Raw genomic sequence first — 26,032 nt, forward strand, 5'->3', positions numbered from 1 at the left:
TCTGCCTATAAGATATGATTCTTTTGAAAAGGGTTAAGTTGTTAAAGCTTCTACTTGAAAACTACATCTATACCAAATATCATTAGAAGAGATGACTCAATTTAGGCAAATGATCTATATTCAGAAGCCCAGACTTGAGAAATAAGTAAACAACCTTAAAAAGGGAAATCTAACGATTTACACAATGCTGTATATTTCCACTCTATTTACCTCATCTGGCATTAATCAGAATCAACAATTTTATGGTTCAGAAATACATCATGGTCATAACTTTTGAGAGCAATTTCAGACTTAAGTTTTAGTTTTGGCTCCATTATTTATAAATTCACTAAGTGTCAATTTTCTTTAATTTGGTAAAATTAATTTCTATCTCATTGTGTTGCTGTGATCTGACTGATCTGACTGTTCAGAATCACCTAAGAGACCTTGTAAAAAGACAGATTCCCAGGCTCTGTCTATGGGGATTCAGATTCTACAGGTTTGGGTTGGGGCCCAGAGATCCATGTTCTTCCAAAGCTCTACAGGAGATTCTGATGATGAGCCAAATTTTCCCACCCCTGCTGGGACATTTAACTCTTTTTATAACTGCCATTTAGTAAGTTCTTGTCATGAGCCAGGTACTTTACTTTTACTACCCACAACAATTCCGTGAAATTTCTGTGATATAGAGAAGTTGAATAATTTGTCCAAGGTCCCAGAGCTAGCAAGTTCAGGAGAGGACATGCATCCAGTGTTGACAGAACCCAAAGCTCGTTGTCTGTACCACACTATGCAGCATCTCCTCTCTCACTCATTTAAAGATGTATTTTTGGTAACTTGCTCAAGTTCTGTATGATGTCCAGATTCCATGATGATGTCTGAGAAGCTGCTATTCATGGGAACATGAGGCAGGCTTTACGGAATGAGTAGAACCAGACTCTGGGCAGAAGGCCAGGAATGAGTCCCACTCCTGACACTCTGGCTTTAGGCAAATCTATTAATTTGTCTGAGTCTTAGCTTCCTCAGTTATAAACATAGATAATATCGGAATTATAAAGTTTCTCATGAGGTTTATTGTGATCATGAGAGAATGTAATACAGAATGATACATGAATATAAAGTAGTATTATTATATGGGTTTGTAAATCTTGCAAAATATATATATGACTATCTTTCATTAGATTGGGAATTAAGGACTAAAGCATTACCATTAAGATAAACTGTAAATGCAAAGCAGTATGTCTCCTTATTTACACTTCCATTTATTCAAGCCTTATTCTAATATAAAAAGTGCCTCTGTGTGTGTGTGTGTGTGTGTGTGTGAGAGAGAGAGAGAGCACACAAGCTTGCATGTATGTATATGTGTGTATTTTAATTAGTTGTTAGGCATTTTTACATTCTTTTAGTTCCTCACCAGTAAGTATTTCTTAGGACTTTAGAAATGGAATGGTTAAATGAATATTTAAACACATTTTTACAAATCATCACATAGCATGCATTTTCAGAGAGCTAAATACAAACTTATGGATGTCCAGGGGTCTTTCTTCAAGTTGAAATGATAACAAAATTCCTGTTGTGTACTAAACTAGTGACGATATGGACCCTTGTTTTCTGGGAATATTGGTTGCCCCTGAAATAAACGGAAGTACATCCTTTCTAGATAAAGGATGAGGAAGGAAGGTAGCCGTGGCAAGAGTGGGTAACTACACATTTTACATTAGTCAGTGGCATAATTTAATACTAAGTTTGTATGGAATAAAGTGAGGCAAGCACTTGACTAAAGTTGCCATCTTTTGTGGCAACTGCTGACCAGAGGTTAGCAGTCATGGAAGGTTTAGATGTTTCAGAGGCTTTTTGAAGGTTTGAGGAGAGAAATCATCTGATAACCTTAAGCTGAATTCACTGTTTAAAGTGTATACTCTTGTGTCTGTTAATCTAGTATTGTAATTTTTTTTAACTAATGGGTATAAGCAACAGGGAATCAAACTTTTGAGCCCTCTATAATAAAAGCTGTTTTTCAGATCAGTTACCACCATCCCCAAGAATAACAGCTTTATGTAAAAATTTAGAATAATTGAAACCTTTTGAGAAATAAGGAAATATGATCTTTAATATTTTTCTGACTCAATGCAGTTAACCAGCTGGAATTTTCCTTCAAGTGTGATTGTTCTAATGGGACATTAATCTCAAGATACAATTATATGTAAAAGTATAATTAATCAGAAATTATGAAACAGAGAGGAAGAGGCTGATAAGGGGAATAAAAAAATTTTCTTCATATACTAAAGTTGCTAATAGATCATTGTTGGAAGATATAACATCATAATACCAAATAATAAAGCTGAATATGGATATTTTTCCTGTTATGGCTTAATTTTATGTTAAGAGATTATGACTGACTATAAAATATTTAATTTCTCATAATATGTACCAAATCCTCACTAATCTAGTTTCTAACTTCTTGGGGTTTTCAACGTCTAAGAAAATATATATTCCTTAATATTTCTTAGATGATAGTAAGAAAATTAATTTTAAAAATAGTTTTGATTGTGTATGAAGCTTAGAGTGAGTTTTATTGCAGCATATGTTAATTATATGGTTGAGAGACACTATACTTATCCTATAAACACTAATAAAAATTCAAATTTTAAGCAAGGTATGGTGCCCAAAGTGTATGTTATCAATACATAGATTTTCAGCAAAGGGACAAAACAGTTTTAAACTATCAGATCCTGGGGCATTCAGGTGGTTCAGTCAGTTAAGCATATGGCTCTTGATTTCAGCTTGGGTCATGATCTCACGGTTCATGGGTTTGAGCCCTGCATCAGGCTCTGTGTTGACAGTGTGGAGCCTGCTTGGGATTCTCTCTCTCCCTCTCTCTCTGCTCCTCCCACACTCATGCTTTCTCTCTCTCTCTCTCTCTCTCTCTCCTTCTCTCTCTCCAAATAAATAAATACATGTAAAAAAAGTAAATAATAAACACCAGGTCCTAATGGATGAGGAGTGAATAAGGAGAGGGAATTCTAAGGGATACTGTATTTGAAAACCCTGGCTGCCTAGCAGTTTTTTAGTGCAGGAAAATCAGAAAGCAGGAAGTGATACTGTAGTTCACTTAGTGGGCAATCTCTCAGGATCACAACACTCTGAGTAGGGGGCATGGTTAACAAGAAGAAAGTAGAGACTTGGGCCTAGGATGAGGATATCCCGGGATAATGTTTGTATTATTAGAAAGCAGACTCTGATCCAAAATAGAAGTTTAATAATAAAACCTTGGGCACAAGGTCAGGTATGGATTACCATTAAGAATGGATTGATGGGGCGCCTGGGTGGCGCAGTCGGTTAAGCGTCCGGCTTCAGCCAGGTCACGATCTCACGGTCTGTGAGTTCGAGCCCCGCGTCAGGCTCTGGGCTGATGGCTCAGAGCCTGGAGCCTGTTTCCGATTCTATGTCTCCCTCTCTCTCTACCCCTCCCCCATTCATGCTCTGTCTCTCTCTGTCCCAAAAGTAAATAAACATTGAAAAAAAAATTAAAAAAAAAAAAAAAAAAAAAAAAGAATGGATTGATGCAAAATCTAACGATGTAGTTTACTCGTTTAACATGATAACACCCGATTTTGAACCTTGGCTCTACCAGATCACAAGCTGGTCACTTCAAACAAGTAGCTTATCTTTTTTTGGTCTTACTTTACTCATTTGAATTCTTCACAGTAATCTCAAATAAATATTAGTTTATAATTCCTGTTCTGCAAAATGAAGGTTATACTTTACAGACATTTTTTGAATATTAAATGGCATAATATGTGAAAAATGCCTGTGCATAATAGAATCAATGAATAGAAGTACCCGTTCTCTTTTCTCCAACTCAATTTGACCTTAGTCCTAAGGAGTGGAGAATGGGATAATTCTACAGGTTCAGTACTCTAAAGCCTGCGCCTTCAAGACCTGGTAGCCCAATGCATGAAATACAGACTTCAAAAGAAACCCTGAAGCAACAAGTCACAGCTCTGGTGACTTGTTACAGTAACTTATATATCATTTCCTTAATCTCAGATGTCCACACAACCCTGATCCTTGCTCTCGCCTATGCTTACATTTGTTTTATTTTCCCACCATCAGAAATGGGCTTGTGCTGTACTCTATTTTCAGTTCATAGAAATGGTTTTGACACCTGATCTACCCCTTCCTTTTCTTTAATTTGAATCCAGTCCTCTTTTTGGAATTCCTGTCACCTCTCTATTTCCTGGACAGAGTTGACAGAATGGGCTAAGGTCTCCCCAGTTCTCCCCAAATCCTTCGTACATGCCTAGGACCTACACAGGAAAGCACTCGATGCATTCTGAAGGGCTGTGGGGAGGCCATTTTCTAGGCCATGATTGCTGCAACATGAAGTGCCATTTGGGAAATTTATTCAGAACCGAGCTCTAGGAAGACATTGTCTAAAATGCTATTATGTTTTCTCCATTTAATGCAAAAGACCTGAAATGTATGCTATATCTCTTTCTTCATTGTTTGCCAATAGCTTTAAAATCAAATCTGAAGCAGCAACTATGTATGATCTATGAATTACACATTCAGGTTTCTGATTTTGACACTCCAATTCACATTCACTTGATCCTGAGTTTTAAACTTATATTTAAATTTTAAAGTTTTATGCTAGGTTGTTTTTGTTTTTGTTTTTGTCTTTTTCTGAAAACTCCATTTGGTCCTTTGCAGGAAGAAGTAGGAGATAACCAAACAAATGATTCCATCCTATCATTCTTATTACTCTAATAGTAACATGTAATGTGTTGTTTCCTCCACAAGGCTTTGAATACATTTTTAAATAAAACTTTATAGGGGCGCCTGGGTGGTGCAGTCGGTTAAGCGTCCGACTTCAGCCAGGTCACGATCTCGCGGTCTGCGAGTTCGAGCCCCACGTCAGGCTCTGGGCTGATGGCTCAGAGCCTGGAGCCTGTTTCCGATTCTGTGTCTCCCTCTCTCTCTGCCCCTCCCCCGTTCATGCCCTGTCTCTCTCTGTCCCAAAAATAAATAAACATTGAAAAAAAAAAATTAAAAATAAATAAATAAATAAATAAATAAAACTTTATAGTCTCTGAATTCCTCATTATCAGTAAGTACTAAGCATAAATTTGTTGTATGAAAGAATAATGAAGTAGCCCCAACATTGGGAGATGTAGATCCTCGACACTTACTGCCATTCGTTTATTCATCTAAGTTATTAAGTAACCACAGTGTGTCACACACTCCTGTAAGTGTGGAGATGTATTAATGTAATGATATATTTGAAATATTATTAGGGCCTTTAGGACAGGATGAATGTCCTTAGTGGTAGGTGACAAATTCAAGACAGGAAATTTGGGGAGTAGGGGAAACTCTGATGTGAGCATGCAAAGGTGAGAGCGGCTTAGGCTAACAATATTGTGAGAGCGAATCTACTAAGGGACACAGGCCAGCTCAAGCCTTCCAACCTTTTGTATTATACACAAGAATATAATTGATAACTAAAGATTACTATCAATAAAAATAAAGAATTCCTAAATATTAAAAAGCAAAAGATCAACAATTCAGTAAACATAGGGACAGACAGACATTTCACAGAAGAAACACAAGTGGTTAATAAATATGTGAAAATCTCCACCTCTTAAGTTATGAGGTGTATGCAAATTATAAACCCAGTATTATATCATTTATATCCATCAGATTGTCAACAATTCAAAAGTCAGTATCTGGAAGTTTATAAAACAAATCTGTTTATGATTAGAGAAGCTCTTTTTCTAATTTTAGTTAAACTACTGCAACACTGAAAGACAACAAAGTCTTATGCTTGAAATAGTTTTGAAAACATACCATTTCTGAGACATTATTCACAAGACTTTTTGTCACAAAAACAAGATATAGGTGTGTTTTGTGTTTGTCTTCACTGCTTTATCCTTGGCATTTGACACAGTCCTTACACATATTGAGTGCTCAATAAATCTTTGTTGAATTATAATTAATAAAAAGTAACTTCCAATGAGAGAGACCCAACTTTATATATTTTAAATGAGAATGCATTGTCTCTGTGAAGAGGTTTTTAATGAATCTGTGTTTTTCCATTCTTATTTGAACATGGTGAGAACTTGGAGAGTGGAAAATTCCAAATCCTCAGAGACAGTTTTTAAAAAAATTTTTTGATTAATAAAATTGTGTGCTTTTAATAATCTCAAAGATTTATTGCTACCAACATGTTCTAGCAGTTCTTTCATTATAAATAGTGGAGGGAATATTTAAAGCTTAGCTTAACATGTGATTGTCAGGTGGCGGGGAGTGGGGGGGTGGGGATGGTTTTAATGAAGCTCTACATAATCTTTCCCTCCTGCAATATTTTGATTTATTCAGCCTGGTATGGTAGATGTGGCACTGAATTTTATCTCACTCACTTGCCCCTTGCCACAAAGTGCTGTATCATTTTATTTATTTAACTTCTCTGGGTCTTTGTTTTCTCATTGTCGAAGTAAGATTTTTGTGACCTTTAGAGTCTACAAATGCAAGGAAGTGGCTTATCAACAAGGTTGTGTTGGTAGAAGGAAGCCTGTTTATTGTATGAATTGAACTGGGATTTTTTTTAAGCTCCATATAATACCATTATGGTAAGCAAAGATGTCCCAAATAATAATTTAAATAAGACAATTTTATTGTTAATGTACCCCATTCTTTCTCAATACCTCTCCTCTGAATTTCTACTGTTTCAAATAATTTTTATTTTGGGGGCATTGGTCAGGGTTTTTTCTTTCCTAACTTTCCTCTAAAGTTAAAAAGAAATCTGTAATAAAAATCTTACTGGAATTAAAATGTAAATTTCCAGTTTGTTATTGGTCTCTGATACATTTATGATGCATTTATATGACATCACCAGTTGCCCTTTTCCCCTACTCCTAACTAATCCAAATCTATTCATCCTTTAAAGTTCAACTCAAATGTCACATTCTTCTCAAATACCTGTTTCCTTTTGCTTTCTGCTCTCATTTCCCCCCTACCATTCTTTTTTGGGGCTCCTTTCTTGTCATCTGACCTCAGCTGCCACTGGATTGTTAACCTCATGAGGGCAGGTGCTGTACCTTGTTCAATGTTCAATTCTTATATACCAGATGAGCCCTGACATTCAGAAAAAGCTCACAAAATATTGAATGAATGAATAAATTAATGAATTAGACACATTGAGTCTTTTTTCTTGAGAGAGAGAGAGAAAAGAGAGAAAGCACGAGCAGGGGAGGAGCAGCAAGAGATGGAGAGAGATAATCCCAAGCAGGCTCCATGCTGTCAGCACACAAAGCCTAATGTCAGGCGCAATCCCATGAACTGCGAGACCATGACCTGGGCCAAAATCAAGAGTTGGAGGCTTAGCCGACTGACCCACCCGGGCACATTTCATCTTTGTTGTCTGAAGAGAGTTTTCTTCAGTACACTCCCCTTTCCAGATTCCTATCCGGTGTGCCCTTTATTTCTACTAGTCCCTATAATTTGTACCTATTGGAAAAACAGTTCTGCTAAAATTGAAAGCTAAAACGTATCCTACAGCCCAATATGTTGAATGAATGAATGAATAGTGAAACAGTCAATAAAACCCTTTCCTAGATATTTATGAATCCTTTTCAATCTCTTCAGCATTCTGCTTGTATTTCTGTTAGTCACAAACAGATGTTGGGATAAGTATGGTCTGCTCTAAGTACAATGAGAATTATGAATTTATTTTGATAGATAACAAGTGTTAATGAATATTCTAACATTTAGGGGGAGCTCAGAGAAACATAAGCCTCTGCTAGGTCTAGAACTTTTGGTGGGAGTAGTAAAGGAATGGTAATGAAAATTCCCTAAATCTTTCTCTTGCACTTCTGTGTCATGTAATTTTGGTTGAATTGTAGACAGCCCATGAGTAGGTTCCTAATCAGAGTAACCATTCCTGTTCTTGCAACACTAGGAAGGAACTGGAGTAGAGCCCAAGAGAAATACTATATAGATCTGAGGTAGTCCAGGCTGCATGGAATAATACTACATTTGAGTAGAATGAGATTGGGACTGGGACCCAAAACCTGAGGTAAAAATAAAGAACAAAATACATTTTATTGGGCTTTATTTTATTGTTCTTGCATATGTAGCTATGGTATCATTCACTAGCAAATAGCTGGTCAAGAATTAGTGGATTTACCCTTAATTACTTCTCCCAGGACATAGAATTAGTAGTAGGATGTCTTGGTACATTTTTTGGATTAAAAAGTGATACGATGAAAACAGTGCACTGCTTCAAGACTAAAGCAGTGTTCAGGGACAATTGAATGAAGATAATACCAGAACTAGAAAATTAACCAAGAAATTGTTGTAGAATGTGGTAATGAGCAACCAAACCAGTGAATTCATGGGAATGGAAAAGAAAAATAAAATGGGACACTGTGATTGCATGAATACAGGAAATAAAGACAAAGACAAATACTATTTGCTGTAATTTGCCTGTTATGCAACAGACTAGATTGCAGGCAAAAAGTTTACTTTGGGCTTAAGGAAAAGTTTGAAGAAGTTTCAAAATATATGCTATTTCTAAGTCAAATATATGAAGCACATTTTCCACGTTTCTTAGGTTTACATTCCTTCTATAATTCTTTCATCCAACTTTAAGATAGAAATACATTTTAACTTAATGTGGGGGTGCCTGGGTGGCTCAGACATTTAAGTGTCTGACTTCAGCTCAGGTCATGATCTCACAGTTTGTGGGTTTGAGCCCTGTGTCATGCTCTGTGCTGACAGCTTGGAGCCTGGAGCCTACTTCGGACTTAGTCTCTCTATCTCTCTCTCTCCTTCCCCTGCTCACTCTTTCTCTCTCTCAAAAAAAAAAAAAAAAAAGAAATAAATAAACTTTTTTTAAAATGTGCATTTTCAGGGGCGCCTGGGTGGCGCAGTCGGTTAAGCGTCCGACTTCAGCCAGGTCACGATCTCGCGGTCTGCGAGTTCGAGCCCCGCGTCAGGCTCTGGGCTGATGGCTCAGAGCCTGGAGCCTGTTTCCGATTCTGTGTCTCCCTCTCTCTCTGCCCCTCCCCCGTTCATGCTCTGTCTCTCTCTGTCCCAAAAATAAATAAACGTTGAAAAAAATAAAATAAAATGTGCATTTTCAATCAGCCATTACTGGAGCTTCACAAAGCTATAAGCAATATATCAAAAACTAGGTATGAAGTACCTAGAATAGGAACTGGCATAGAGTAGGTGTAGGTTAGTAATCTGTAAATGTTAATTCTCCTCATATGTCTTGCCTAAAATAGGCACTATTAAATTGGGACTTGATATGCCTACTTTTGGACTAAGATTTCAAGCAATAGGAACCAACTAATCCCAAATTCCAAAATGAGAAGTTGACTCCTTTTTCAGGTCTTCAAAGAAGATGGAATCAAGTAGTTTTGCTATTCTTAGCTCCTCACCCCCATTCAGATATAAAATGGTAAAAAGTGAAGTGGTTTGGAGTTGCTGAAAATTGAGGGTTTCTCTGAGGAGAATTATTGTGTTATGAGGTCCATCCGTGCTGAGGATAAATGGAGGGTCTTTCCCCTCACTTGAAGCACAGTAATAGAGAACTTATGAAGATCATTTGAAGAGCTTTCTGTGAATCCCTTGGGTGAAAGGGCCACAGAGACTTATATTTGATTCATTCTTGAGAAAAGGAAGTTCATAGGACAGAAGCTGGCTAAAACCTTCACTGGCAGAGTAGCTGAGGACTGTTTGGGAAGTGTGTCCTCCTGAGAGTGTCAAAGATTAGTGGATTTTTAGAGATCAGATGTGGAATCTGAAGTAGGAATTTTATCCTGAAATTGTTTAGAAAAGGATCCCACTGCAGAAGACTTCTTATAAGGAGCCAGGCAACCTCAACAGAAGAATCCTAAACTAAACCTTTGGATGCAGAAGGGAGTCATACAGTATTAGCTCAAGAGTGTTGCCTGAAACAAGGTGCCACATGATGAGTCCCACTACATGCTTAAGAGAAAAAAGAGACCATTTTTAACTGTAGCATCAGACAGAAGAAACCAGTAGCGGGTTATATTGGTGTCAGGCGAATAAGACATTTTCTGCCTCTTACTTCTGCTATCTGTCCATCCTTTCTTCAACCCTGGAAGAATCAGAGGCAGCCTAGCAAATGGAAGAACAAAAAGTAAAATCGTAGATGAGATTTTCACTTCCATTAATGGTGGGCTAGGAAACCAAATCAATGTTCTCACTGCCAGCAGTGGGAAAGCATGTTGAAAATATTGTTAAATGATCTGCTTAAAAACATGAGAAAACTAACAAGGCATTGAAGATGTACAGGGCCAGCATTAGAGAGAAGAAGAAAGCATAGGGAGATAAGCCCAGCATTTGGGGCTGCTCTTTTCTTAGAAGTGTCTTCCAATTCCAGAGGAGGCAGCTGAGAGGATAAGATGAAAGATAGATTTACACAGTCTTTCAGGAAGAGCTAGATCTAGATACATAGATAGAGACATAGATGTATAGATATACTGATATATATACAGCAGACTTTTTAAGTTGATATCTCAAGTGGATTCTGTAATGTATATGGAAATAAAAAGGTCTAGAATAAGCAAAATCAGCTTGAAGAAAAACAAAATTGAGAACTAATAGTACCATATTTTCAGACTTACCGTAAAGTCATTAGTTCAGTTTATACATGGAAAAATAGATCAGTGGAACAAAGCAGAGTCCATAAATAGATACACATGTACCGTCACTTAACTTTTTTATAAAGGTGCCTACATAATTCAACAAATGATGCCAGAATAACTAGCTACCCTTATGGAACCTCACACCATACCTCCTAGACCTAAATGTGAGGGTCAAAACCATAAAGCTCTTGATAAAAACAGAATGTCTTCTTGACAATAGGGTTGAAAAGATTGCTTGTCAGAAGGGAATTATCAAGTTCTAAAGACAGAGGTGTAGACAAAACAAAAACAAAGGGTAAACATGGGGTCAATCTAAATGAAAAAGCACTGCCTAAAATAGCAGCGATACTAACAATAATAATGTAGTTGGTAATGTATGATATATGAGTTAAAATATAAGATAAAAATGGCATGTGAGTTAGGAGGGGAGCAAATGGAGTAAAGGATTCAGATTCACATCAAACTTTAATGATGTAAGGCTAACTCTAGGTTTACCATTGAAACAATAATAAAAAAGTGTCTACTGCTAGGCTCATAGTGGGGAAGAATGAACAATTTTTAAAAAATTGTTCTAAAAGAAAACTAGAGGAAAAATATAAAAGAGACAGGACAAGTATAAAACTAATAAAAAGAGGCAGATTTAACACACATATATCATAATTACATTAAGTGTAAATCCAATTAAAAGGCAGAGAATGTTAGATTGGATAAAAATACAAAACCTAACTATATACTGCTTACAATACAAACACAAAGATATAGAACTAATGGAAATAAAAGGATGAAATAAAGATAAACTATGAAAAATCAAAAAGGTCAGTATAGCTGTCTTAATAAGTTGAGCAGACTTCAAGGCAAAAATTTACCACAGATGAAGAGGATCAGTTAATCATGATGTAAGGTTCCATTCATTAGGAAGATAGCGTAACTCTAAGTTTGAATGCATCTCACAACATAATTTAAGAATGTATGAAGCAAAAGTTTGTGCAAATATAAAGAGAAATAAGCAAATACACAATTATTGTAAGAGACTTTAACATACTAAAAAAAGTAAAAATTATATGAAAGATTTGAACAGTATGGTTAAGAAACTCAACCTAATGGACATAGGTAGAACACAGCCCGTAACAGTGGTAGGATATATTTTTTCTAGTAAAGAAAGAGCATTCGCAAAAACTGACTTTACCCTGGGCCATGAAACAAATTTCCAGGGTATTTTCGAAGCACAGTACAAATAAGCCAGAAATCAGTAGCACAAAGATAACTAGGAACACTAGGTAGAGAAATAGAAAGAAAGGGAATCAGCTGGCTCTTCCCTTTTCTTTACCCACTTTCCTACAGGCTCTTCACCTTAGGCCAGGCAGAAGTTAGGGAAGGAACAAATTTTAACTTCAAATGCTTTTGGCATTTTGCTGTTCAGTTCTGGACATGTCAATCACTAAAACAAAACTACTTTAGATAGTAGAAATCACCCTTATATTTATAAAAAATAAGGAGATAAATTGTAGTACTTGCTAGATTTCAACCAATGGGGTAGAGCAAAGGAGAAAACAATATATAAAGCAAAAATGGGACAAATAGGGAAAAATGAAATTCTATTTCTTTATAACTTAGCACCATTTGAAACCCTCTTGTCTCAACTAGTAGCTACATTATGGCTCTCTGCAGCTTTACCAAAAATATGCTAAATGGAAAAAAAAAAGTAAACCAAATACTTTATACTCCCAGTACTAACAATTCATAGCACTTTGCAAGTAGCCATTTGATTGTCTAGGTTTAATGCCATAATCATGGAATTTGGCAAAAAAATAAACAAAATGATATAACCAGCCACATAGAGATTTTAGCAAACCCAACCTTGGCTTTAGACAGCAGTATAGTGATAAGCAGGTGGTGGTTAAGGGGTTTGAATCCTGAGGCAGACTGCTGTGTTCAAATCCTGGTTCTGCCACTTACTACATGTGTAGCTCTGAGCAAATTTCTTAACCTTTCTGTATCTCAGTTTCTTAATTTAAAATGAGATAATAATGATAGAATTTGGTTGGGGATTTTAAATAATATATGAAAATGTTGGCATATACTAAGCTTTCAGTAATCAGTCATTGTTAGTATTTGTTGCCATATCGCCTTACAGAAATCCCTCTATGTCAATTTGTATAGCTTAAAGTAATTATTTTCAATGGCTACGTAATAGACCATTGTATGAATGTACTGTTGTGTGGAATATCCTCTATTGATGGAAATATTCAATTATTTGCAACGAAAAATGCACTGATATAACATGAATTACTGTGACTCACATACTGCGTCATTGAGACGAGTCATGTCATGTAGTTACTGCAATGATTTAGAATAATTTTAGTATGAATGTATTCCTGGCAAGAAAAAGGAGACTTGTGATAGCCCCTCCCTACCACACCTTCAGCAGCATCTCTTGGGTGATTAGTGACAGTCCCCATACCGTCATCTACTGCTTTGTAGAATGAAAAGTGGGGCAGGGGATGACAGACTTATAATTAGCCAATAAGAGCAGCTGTATATCTTTAAAGCCAAGACACTATTTACAAAGTGGAAGAATGAACAACGTTTTGGCATTAAGCCCTACTTATTTTCCTTGATTGAGTTTGAAGACTTTTCTTTTTCAATATCATTCATTTTCTCCTGCCTAGACTCAAAATTCTATTACTTATTATTCAGATAATCAATTCTTTGGCCTAAACCTGTCTTCCAAATCTTCTATCTTATGTTATGCCCTTGCCAACCTGGAGCACATGATCTTTTCCCAGCATGCTCTCTCCTCAGTCAGGATAGCTCTTCATTTACCTCCGTTAGTATCAAGCTCAAAGGCCAGCTTTTTCAAAGTCTTTTGTTCCCTGCTTCATTCTCAGTAGAGATCTCCCTTCTTGCTGACTTGTGTTATACAATAAATTTCTCTCATGACCTCTCATATATTCTATTTGGATTTTGTGGCAGTGTGGTTGCATGTTATTACCTCTGTTAAATTATAAACTTGTTGAAACAAAGTATCTTTTACTCTTTAAATTGGATTAGCATACTGCCTTGCATATATTTTATTCTCAGGAATGTTTAATCAAATGAATGAACTAAAAATGTAGTTATGCTTTCAGATAAATAAGAACACAGATAAGAGGAACATCATCACTCTGCCTAATTGATTGTTAATTTATAGCTAATTGGCTATGGTTATTGGTAACCACAGAAAATATAAATGGTTATCTGAATATCAGAAGTACAAAAAACTCAATTAATATACTTAGAAACATCAAAATAAATGCATTTGATTTAGACTAATTAATTGAAATAACTTTCTTTAAATTTAAAAAAGTAAAAAAAATCTTCTGGGAAAAGATTAGAGTATTAAGACAATATGCAGTTGTTTTTAATCTTTACTGAGAGTGCTCATCTAATGTTTTCTTTGTTGCATATTTTAACTGTTTATTAGGCATCTTATATATAAGAGATTTGCCTCACTGTACACAATTCTCAATGGCCTATGCATTACTTCCTTACAAGGAATATAAATGTCTTTTTATTAATTATACAATCATCAAAAGAGCAGCATCCTTTTTTCAACCTGCTTTCTACATTTGCTTTCCTTAAAGCTGCCTTTTATATAAATATTAAAAGATCAGAACATTTGGAGAACTTTATTACCTCTACAAGATAGGAGCGATGAATAGTTTATGTAGAAATTATTAATTAAATGGACACTGGTTAAAATCATTCACAACCAGACTGTGAGTTTCTTTAGACTGGATTGTGAAGAGCTTAAAGACAAGGTTCATGTCCATATTTGTCTGAATCCCAGTTCCTGGTGTAAAATTGGTGCTCAATAAATGTCTGCTGAATCAACAATGCATGATTGAATGAGTAAGTGAATGAATGAATGTTGTGCTTCCTGCCAGCTTTAGAATTGGAAATGACATACCTGTTAGTGGAAGAAAACAATAAGTTTCATCTCCAATTGTTAGACTAAAATTAAATCTAGAATAGCTTTAAATCTAGAATCTAGCCTGTTTCAATTAATTGTCTAGAAACATTTTAGGAATTCTGATTAGTTTTGAATAAATAGGGAGTTTTTACCTTATGCTTTATCCATCCTTTACTCCCACTATCCCAGTTGTTTAAAGACTGTTTCTACTTGGGCATAGTTTGACTTTTGATCAATGATGATTCAGATGGGCATCCTGAGGTGATTCAGAGACATGTGCTGCACCTAGGTGACCTGTCATTTTCAGAATACCTTTTCCAGTTCTGACATTGTTCAGTTTTGTCTAGAATGTAAAGCTCACCAAGTCACATGTGTTATGGCTACTGGCCAGCAGGAACTTACTCACTGCACATGTAAAATTAATTCATAAAATTCTAACCTTTATGTGGAAACCCCACAATTGTTGTTAAAAGATATGAGGGTCTGGAGTGCCTGGTTGGCTCACTAGGTTGAGCGTCCGACTTGGGTCAGGTCATGATCTCACAGTTTGTGGGTTCAAGCCCCTCATCGGGCTCTGTACTGACAGCTTGGAGCCTGGAACCTGCTTCTGATTCTGTGTCTCCCTCTCTCTGCCCCTCCCCTGCTCACACTCTGTCTCTCTCAAAATAAATGAAACATTAAAAAAAATTTTTTTTAATATGAGGGTCAATAATGGGTATTTCTTCTGTATTGTTTCATGCATATCACAAAAAAGTCTGAAGTCTGTCATGTTTTTATTCTACAACTATCTTATCACTGTCACTCATTGGTTGACACTTATTGGTCATCCACTGTTTACATAGTCCTGTATTAGAAACTGACAAAAAGAAATCCTTCCTTTGAGAGGATTAAAATCTAATCAGGAACACAAGGCACGTAATACAAACAATTAGTAAAAATAGCAATACATTTATTTTTATATTATGTTTAATTGAGTGTGTCTAAAGAATTATTTGTGACAAGGCAGTCACTATGGTCTTAGGTGCTACATTCAACCAGGATCTGTCTTGTAAGTGCTCTGGGCATTTTTATGAGCAGTCTTAATAGGCTGTCACAATTATTACTTCTGGACCACGTCTAGGAAAGGTCCTGCCACCTTGAGTACTGCCAGCTGGGTGCAAGGGTAATCATTAGATAGGAGCCATTTAAAATTCCTAAATTATATTTACACATTTTTTAAATCCAACATATTTTCCCTTTTTTTCCTTTACATCAATGGAAGAGAGAATTACTTGACATTGATATCCTTCATTTGTACTTAGGTCCCAGTCTCTCCTTCCTTCACTGAGAGCTCACTTCTTCACTTTCCTAATCCTGGTTCCTTCCCAGCAACATGTAGGTATACTTAAGTCAATTTTTCATCTATAATAAAATTCCTTTCAACTTTATAGCCTCATTTATCTATTGCCCTCTTCCCCTTTCTACTCCACTTTAAAGAATAGCTTTATTCTTTAATAACTTCATCACTCATCAAAATAATCTACTCTACCCCCAACTCTTCTGAAACTATTGTCAAAAAGATCCACACTGATCTCCTTGTTACTTAACCCAATTAGTATTTTTATCTTTTTTTAATTTTTTAAGTTTTATTTATTTATGTTGAAAGAGAGCATGAACAGAGGAGGGAGAGAGAGAGAGAGAGAGAGAGAGAGAGAGAGAGAGAATCCCAAGTAGGCTCCACACTGTCAGCACAGAGCCACATGTGGGGCTTGAACTCCTGAACCATGAGATCATGACCTGAGCCCAAATCAAGAGTCAGATGCTTAACCAACTGAACCACCCAGGTGCCCCCAATTAGTAATTTTAAAGTTTTATTTAGCCTCATCATAACATTTCAAAGTTTTAATTATCTCCTTTATTTATTTTAATTTAAATTTTAGTTAATATACAGCGCAATATTGGTTTCAGAAGTAGAAGTCAGTGATTCATCACTTATATACAACACCCACTGCTCATCACAAGTGCCCTGCTTAATAGCCATCACCCATCTAGCCCATATCCCACCCATCTCCCTTCATCAACCCTCACTCTGTTCTCTATCATTAAGAGTCTTCTGTAGTTGTTTTCTCTTTCTTCTCTTACTCCCCCCCTTCCTATACGTTCATCTGCTTTGTCTCTTAAATTCCACACATGAGTGAAATCATATGCTACTTGTCTTTCTCTGACTGACTTATTTCACTTAGTATAATACATTCTAGCTCCATTCACATCATTGCAAATGGCAAGATTTCATTCTTTTTGATTGTTGAATAATATTCCATTGTGTATGTATATCACATCTTCTTTATCCATTCACCAGTTGATGTACAGTAGGGCTCTCTCCATAGTTTGGCTATTGTTTATAATGCTGCTGTAAAACATGGGGGTGCATGTACCAATTTGAATCTTTATTTTTGTATCCTTTGGGTAAATACCTAACAGTGCAATTGCTGGATCATATGGTAGTTCTATTTTTAGTTTCTTGAGGAGCCTCCATACTGGTCTCCAGAATGGCTGCACCAGTTTGCATTCCCATCCACAGTGCAAGAGGGTTCCCCTTTCTCTGCATCCTCACCAACACCTGTTGTTTCTTGTTTTGTTGATTTTAGCCATTCTGACAGGTGTGAGGTGGCATCTCATTGTGGTTTTGATTTGTATTTCCCTGATGCTGAGTGATGCTGAGCACCTTTTCATGTGTCTGTTAGCCATCTGGATGTCTTCTTTGGAAAAGTGTCTATTCATGGCTAAAAGGCCAATATCCCTGATGAATATGGATGCAAAAAATCCTCAACAAGATACTAGCAAATCTAATTCAACAGTATATTAAAAGAATTATTCACCATGGTCAAGTGGGATTTATTCCTAGGCTGCAGATCTGGTTCAATATTTGCAAATCAATCCACGTGATATACCTCATTAAGGAGGGAAGGATAAGAACTATATGATCCTGTCAATAGATGCAGAAAAAAACATTTGACAAAGTACAGCATCCATTCTTGATTAAAAACTCTCAACATAATAGGGATAGATGGAACATAAACTCAACATCATAAAGGCCATATACAAAGGACCCACAGCTAATATCATCCTCAATGGGAAAAACTCAGAGCCTTTCCCCTATGGTCAGGAACAAAACAAGGATGCCCACTCTCATCATTACTATTTAACATAGTACTGGAAGTCTTAGCCTCAGCAATCTGACAAAAGAAAAGAAATAAAGCGCACCCAAACTGGCAAGAAAGAAGTCAAACTTTCACGATTTGTAGATGACATGATACTCAGTGTAGAAAACCTAAAAGACCCCACCAAAAAATTGCTAGAACTAATACATGAATTCAGCAAAGTCTCAGGATATAAAATCAATGTGCAGAAATCTGTTGCATTTCTATAAACCAATAATGAAACAGCAGAAAAAGAAATCAAAGAATCAATCTCATTTATAATCACACCAAAAACAATAAGATAGCTAGGAATAAACCTAACTAAAGAGGTAAAACATCTATACTCTGAAAACTATAGAAAACTTATGAAAGAAATTGAAGAGGACATAAAAAAATGGAAAGCATTCCATGCTTATGGATTGAAAGAACAAACATTGTTAAAATGCCTATACTACACATTTAGTCAATCTACACATTTAATGCAATCCCTATCAAAATGCCACAAGCATTCTTTGCAAAGCTAGATCAAACAAAATTTGTGTGGAACCAGGGAAGACCCCAAATAGCCAAAGCAGTCCTGAAAAAGAAAAACTAAACTGGAGGCATCATGATTCTGGATTTCAAGCTATATTACAAAGTTGTAGTCATCAGGACAGTATGGTGCTGACACAAAAACAGACACTTAGATCAATGGAACAGAATAGAAAGCCCAGAAATGGATCCATGACTATATGGTCAACTCATCTTCGACAAAGCAGGAAAGAATATCCAATGGAAAAAAGACAGTCTCTTCAACAAATAGTATTGGGAAAACTGGATGGCGACATGCAGGAGAATGAAAGTGGACCACTTTCTTACACCATACACAAAAATAAACTCAAAATGGATGAAAAACCTAAATTTGAGACAGGAAAACATCAAAATACTAGTGAAGAACACAGGCAGCAACCTCTTTGACCTCAGCTGGAGTTACTTCTTGCTAGACATATCATTGAAGGCAAGGGAAACAAAAGCAAACATGAACTATAGGACTTCATCAAGATAAAAAGCTTCTGCACAGTGAAGGAAACAATTAACAAAACTAAAAGGCAGCATGGAATAGGAGAAGGTATTTGCAAACCACATATCTGATAAAGGGTTAGTATCCAAAATCTATAAAGAATTTATTAAACTCAACACCCAAAAAACAAACAACCCAGTTAATAAATGGGCAAAAGACCTGAATATTCCTTTATTTTTAAAACACAGTCTTCCCTAGGTTTCATAATAAGAGCATCTCTTCCCTAACATATACCTCTTTTTTTTTTTTTTAATTTTTTAACAATCCCAATTTTCCTCCAGATATCTGGTGACACTGTGTTCAAGGAAAGCTATTCCATTTTCTACTACCAGTGGTTGATTTAGGGCAATTTAGAACTATTAACTAGTTCTGCCTAGTAAAGCATGAGGAGAACTCTGGTGGAGGGCTATTGGCAAGCCCTCTCTGCCCTTGAATGACCTGTGTGAGTAAGTGTTGTCTAAAGCTGTGATAGGCATCTTCTAAGTAGGAAGGAGAGGCAGTGTAACACTGTGGTTGATAGAATGAACTATGGAGTGCAACGTTCAAATTCCAGCTCCTCAGTATGCTATTTTAGGACTTGGGCAAATAACAATCTCTCTGTGCTGACCTTTCCCATTTGTGAGCTAGGAATTGTGATAATACTTATAACCACCTAATAGTTAAGTGAAGCTTAAAGAAGTTAACTTCCCTGAAACAATGGGACTGCTAGAGGGTATTTGTTAGATATACCTGAGAACAAAACCCAGTAAAGTGAGGAGTGGACAGACAGAGGGAAAAAGTCTGGGTTCTGGAAGCCTCACCAAGCCACTGAACTATCTACTTCCAGATAATTTGTCTTGTAGATAATAAATTCCTGCACTTAAAGCTATATTTAATAAGACATTATGTTATTTTCAACTAAACGCATCTAAACTGATATATCTCACTCTACCAGTTTTCTTTTTCATATATTTGGTTTTTCCTTGGTCCTGTTTGAAGGTACCACAGGCATTGTCTATCCATTGGCTGATAAAGGATTTGTAACTCTTCCATTTCTTTGCCCACTCCCTAGTCATCTCATCAAGTTTCATGGCTTCAATTACTATGTAAGGATTCCCAAATATGAATGTGTAATACAGATCTCTCTTCTGAGCTCTAAACTCATGTATAAAATGATTATTTTATCTCCATAGATATATTAGAGGCAACTCAATCCAACATTTTCAAAACTAGTGCTCATTATCTCTCCCCACCTCAATTCCAAAGCAAGTCTTCCATTCATGCTTTCTTCCTTGGTGAATGCATCACCGTACCCCCGGTGACCAAAGCCAAAACCACAAATTTGGATATTATCCTTAAATCCTTCTCTCCTTTTTCCATCCATATCCAAATCAACCATGAAGTCTTGTCAACAGATTCCCAGCACAGACACCACTAGAGCGGGGGCAGAGTGAGCAAAGGAGAAAGACTAGATGGAGATTAGGTCAGCGAGGTAAAGTAGTAAGGCCATAAAACAAAGGCCTTCTGGGCCTTTGGCTTTTCTCTTGATGAAATGGGAAGCCATAGGAAAAGTAGTGGGTTTTACACAAAGCATAATATAATTTGCCTTCTTTTTTGATAATATACTGAAGATTGGCAAGGACAGAAGCAGGCAGGCAAATTAAAAGACTGTTAAAATAATGCAGGTGAGCAACAAAGGTAGCTCGGGCCAGGGTTGTTGTAGATGTTAGTAATAAATGATTCCATTTTGGTTATTTTTTTAAGGAAGAGCCAATATGATTTGTTAACAGATTTATGTGAGGTGAAAGAAAAGAGAGGGAGCAAAGATTACATCAAGGTTTGGTCCCAAGTAGCTGGAAATATGGAGTTATCATTAACTGAGATTGGGAAAGATTACACAAGGAGCAGATTTGGGGAGGGAGTGTTAGAAGTTTATTTTGGAATATGTTGTTTGAAATGACTATTAGTAATCTAAGTGGAGAGTTTGAATAGACTATTCAGTAGACAATTCTGGATTCAGGGCTGGAAATATAAATTTGGAAATCGTTAGCACATAGACAAAATGAAACTAGATGCATAATCAAGGGACTGAATGTAGAGAGAAAAGAGAAATTGTCTAAGGACTGAGCCCAGAAGTATGCCAATATTCCTCAGAGCATCTGAGGAACAAAAGAGATTGGGTAAGATAATATAGGAAAGCCAAGAGAATGTGGTGTTCCAGAAGCCAAGTGAGGAAAGCTGTACAAAGATGTGGAAGCAAATACCTGTGAAGATTGCTGGGAGATCAAATAAGATGAAAATTGACAATTGACTATCAGGTTTAGCATTATCAAGGACAATGCTAATTGTGATCTATGCTAATTATATTTTACTTACTTTAATGTCTCATTTAGATATTTATCTGTTTTGGAAAGTCCTCTCTGACCCTGCAAAGCTGAGTTAAGAACCCCTCAAAGTGCAACATATCACACCCGTAATTTTACAGTCATCCTAAGGTTTTGAAGTTGCCCTTTTACTTATCCGTCTTCTCCTCTAAACTACATATGCCTCAAGGGCAAAGACTTGAGTGTGATCACTATTGTACCTTGCACAGTAACTGGCAAAGAGTAGGGATGATATTTGCCAAATAAAATTTAATTGCATTGCCTCTCATTTGTGCCAGAAAAGGCCATCCCTGCCAGGTTAAAAAAAAAAAAAAAGAGGGTGGATAACAGGGAGTAGCCAGATCTAGTAAGTATCAGTGACGCATCCTTGGATGACAAAGACTAAGGTTTTCACCTCATTTGGTTAAATTCCGATGCAGAGAAGCTTGTTATGACAATCCAAAATGAGCTTCTAATGGAATATTTAGGTGTGCCGGTTACCTGGGGGCAAGAGAACAGCCCAAAGCCAGCTAAGCAAATTAGTGAGCAGGTGTCATTAGTCAGCCATGCCCACCTCAAGGATACCTTATCAATGGATAGCTTGTAATTTTCCTAAAGTTTTCATAAAAGAGGGGTCAACAAAGGGAGTGAGATGTGCATAGTTCAACTCTAAATTACTAACTGAAAAGTTGGCCAAGACTTCATTGAAATGAAATATTTTTGTTGGAATCAAGTATTACGAACTGGTTTCATTATTTCTAGAGATTTATATATTATTTTTCATATTTGCTTTTCGTGTGGAAATATTCCTAAAAATAGGCTGTAGGACTGTTATAATAGTAATTAAATTAGCAATTGCATAATGGTGTTATTGATAATCAAAAGATTAAATAGTAGGGGCGCCTGGGTGGTGCAGTCGGTTAAGCGTCCGACTTCAACTCAGGTCACGATCTCGCGGTCCGGGAGTTCGAGCCCCGGGTCGGGCTCTGGGCTGATGGCTCAGAGCCTGGAGCCTGTTTCCGATTCTGTGTCTCCCTCTCTCTCTGCCCCTCCCCCGTTCATGCTCTGTCTCTCTCTGTCCCAAATAAATAAATAAACGTTGAAAAAAAAAATTAAAAAAAAAAATTGAAATGACTTACTACAATTACTATTTAATCTTTTTTTTTTTTTATTAAATTTTTTTTTCAACGTTTATTTATTTATTTGGGACAGAGAGAGACAGAGCATGAACGGGGGAGGGGCAGAGAGAGAGGGAGACACAGAATCGGAAACAGGCTCCAGGCTCTGAGCCATCAGCCCAGAGCCCGACGCGGGGCTCGAACTCCCGGACCGCGAGATCGTGACCTGAGTTGAAGTCGGACGCTTAACCGACTGCGCCACCCAGGCGCCCCAGGTCATTTTGATTTTAAAGAAAGTAAATGGCATACTCTAATAATGAAAACTATTCTAACTCTAGGTTTTGTTTCCAGGTCTTATAGAAGACTGGGTAAGTTAAATTTATTTCTTTTATTTTAATGTTTATTTATTTTAAGAGAGAGAGAGAACGAGAGGAGGGGCAGAGAGAGAGGGAGAGAGAATCCCAAGCAGGCTCCATGCTGTCAGTGTAGAGCCTGACTCGGGGCTTAGAGCATGAAGCGCGAAGGCTTGTCAGCATGAAGCCTGATGCAGGGCTTGATCCCACAAACCATGAGATCATGACCTGAGCCAAAACCAAGAGTTAGATGCTTAACTGACTGAGCCACCCAGGCACCCCTAAATTTATTTCTATACACAAGAACTGACCTTTAATTTTGAACTTTTATATAATAAGTTAATTTTTAATAGACTGCACCTTACTAAGTTACTCTTCCAATAAAGCATCTTTAGCATAATACTGTTTACATTACATATCTGTGCAATTACACCGGTATCTCTCATATACATATATGATATATTTATGATAAGCCCTTATATCTATAATATGCAATAGTTATACTATTATATAATAATATACAATTTTTTCAAACTTAGTTCCATTAAAATTATCTCATTTGTTTGCTTGCTTGTTTATTATGTGTCTCTGTGGTCCTCTTCTTTTTTCCTAAGTAATGTTGCTTAACGACGAAGAACTTCAGATGCTTTCTGATGATTACTGACTCCTCTATCTTCTGTGTCCAGAATGATGCTTAATATGCACTAAATGTTCAGTAAATATGGGTTGAATGAATGAGGAAATAAATGAAAAAATATTCAAATAATATACAAAATAAAATGCTACATGCATTATTGCTTCTTTCAAAATGCCATTGGCTTCTGAACTAATACAAGAAAGCAATAAAATTTTGTAGTCACTTACATAGTAACCTCAAGGATTTTTTTAAATTGAATATTGATGATTTATTAAACATTTAGTAAAACTTCATTGTCTTGAACTGATTAGCCACTTTAAACTCTGTTTTGAGAAAAACATGTATTATTTTGTATTTTGAGAAAAACAGATATTTTACTGACTTAGTGCCAGATTCTGTGTCAGATGTTAGGGATCTATAATCAAAAGTAATGATCCCCAAAGTTTGGTGATAAAACAAACACAATGAAAGTCATACAATACAGCATGACACGTGCTAAACCAGACAAATTTCTACCTTTCTGATCTCATCTTAATTACTCTTTTCTCTTGCTCACTATACTCTAGCCACATTATCTCAATCACACTCTTCCTATCCTTTAAACACCCCATAGATTCATACCACAGTACCTTTGCACTTGCTCCACTCCTCCCACCCCGGCCCCTGAATGCTCACCTTCCATAGTTTTCAGTTGCTGGCTCCATCTTATTACCCAGGTCTTAGCAAAACTGTCAGCTCAGGAAGGCCTTCCCTGAATACCTTTTCTTCCACTTTGTCCCTAACTATTCTTTGCCACATCATTAAAATATTTTTCCTTTATTTTTTAAAACAAAATTTAATTTTATGTTTACAATTTATTTTTTTTTTTTACTGAGTATAGATGGTACACAACGTTGAATTAGTTTCAGGTGTACAACTTAATGATTTAACTTTATACATTATGCTGTGCTCATCACACATGTAGGTGCCATCTGATCTATTACATCACTATTGCAATATCATTGACTATATGGCTTATGCTGTGCCTTTTATTCCTGTGATTTATTTATTCCATAACTGAAACACTGTATCTCTCTCTTCTCTTCACCCACTTAAGGATTATTTTTACATCCGTTAACACTTACTTTTCTCTATCTCCATTCCCAAATACCTCCCCAATTCCATTGTAAGCACTCTCTCTAAAGTTTTTTTTATATGCCCCTCTCCCCTCTCTCTTTCTCTCTCTCTCTCAAAATAAATAAATCAACATTTTAAATGGTTTCTTTAAAAAATAACATTAATAAAATCCTGAATTAACATGCTATTTTAATATCTTTTAAAAAAATTTGTTTAACGTTTATTTATTATTGAAAGACAGAGAGACACGGAGCATGAGCAGGGGAGGGGCCAACAGATGGAGAGACACAGAATATGAAGCAGGCTCTAGGCTCCAAGCTGTCAGCGCAGAGCCCACGTGGGACTCGAACACACAAACCGGCAAGATTGTGACCTGAGCCCAAGTCGGACCCTCAGCCGACTGAGCCACCCAGGCTCCCCATATCTTTTTTTTTTTTTTTTAATTTGAGGGGGTGGGTGGGAAGAGGAGAAAAATGTTGGAGCTGGGTTTCAAAGGAGAGAGAATTCCAAGCAGGCTCCATGCTCACCTCAGAGCTTAATGTGGTCCTCAATCCTACGACCCTGGGATCATTACCTGAGCCACCCAGATGCCCTTATTTCAATATTTTTTTGATACTTTGATATGTTAATCCCTAATATAGTTAAGTCAATAAATATATTTATTGATGAAGAGAGAAGGAGAATATTGTTAGTTTTTCTTTTATTCACTCTCTGTTGTTTGATTTGCCACGTAAACTTGTATTCTTAATGGAATATTTTTAATTCAAGAAAGTAGTAAAGAACAATGACAGAAATATCAATCCAGACAAAATTTACTCATTATTGATTGATATTATCCTGTTAATGGATGTTAACTGTAGTTTGTTTCTTAGAGAATTACCTAAGAAATAAATATTGTAGATGGAAAAAAGACAATCACTGAAAACTTACATTTATATATCTCCATCTGTGAATTAGTTGAATAGATTTATAGTGTCTTGGGAAGGTACAAGTTAGCTTTTGAACCTCAATTTTGGCCTCGGTTTGTCAGTAATTTTTTTGCTACGATAATTCTTTTTAATTTAGTTTTTTTTCCATTATCAGGAGCTTTCAGAGTAACAATTATTTATGGTTTTAAAATTGTTTGCTTGTTACTATTTATATTCATTAACTGCTAAACTCTCAGGGAATATGTGCCTCAGGGAACTGGGGTAATTGTCCATGCTAACCAAGTACAGTGATAAAATGTTAGACAAATAAAACTTTCCACTTCTACTTCCCTTGTAGGAAGTTTATTAGCATTTACAACCACCATGATGTTAGGAACCAACACTTATTAGAAACCACTTTGTGTAGAAATACTACTGGCTTCATGCCAGCTCTTGAGATGGAAATGACCAGTTGGCACTAAGCACAAATAGACTTTATTCTCATCTACTAGAGTCACCTAGACTTTAATTTAGGAGTGACTTTAGCAGTTACTAGTTCATGAGACAGCTAAGGCAGCCAGTATTTTCTAAACATTTCAGAAGTGTAGGGCACCTAGGTGGCTCAATTGGTTAAGCATCCAACTGGGTTTTGGCTCAGGTCATGGTCTCACAGCTTTGTGGGTTTGAGCCCCACACTGGGCTCTGCACTGAC

The 26,032-nt window shown here is 36.4% G+C and overlaps 1 long non-coding RNA gene across 1 annotated transcript in view; it reads left to right on the forward strand.

The window, feature by feature from the left end:
- LOC147572647 (uncharacterized) overlaps positions 1-26,032 on the forward strand; it is a 78,212-nt gene that overhangs the window by 42,945 nt on the left and 9,235 nt on the right. Inside the window, exon 3 of the long non-coding RNA XR_015246306.1 lies at positions 22,645-22,674. This is a non-coding gene — a long non-coding RNA (uncharacterized LOC147572647). The remainder of the gene's footprint in view (positions 1-22,644; positions 22,675-26,032) is intronic.

Source organism: Puma concolor, chromosome E4 (assembly GCF_028749965.1).
Source record: "Puma concolor isolate L17-30 chromosome E4, mPumCon1.1.hap2, whole genome shotgun sequence".
In the NCBI taxonomy this organism is placed as follows: Eukaryota; Metazoa; Chordata; class Mammalia; order Carnivora; family Felidae; genus Puma; species Puma concolor.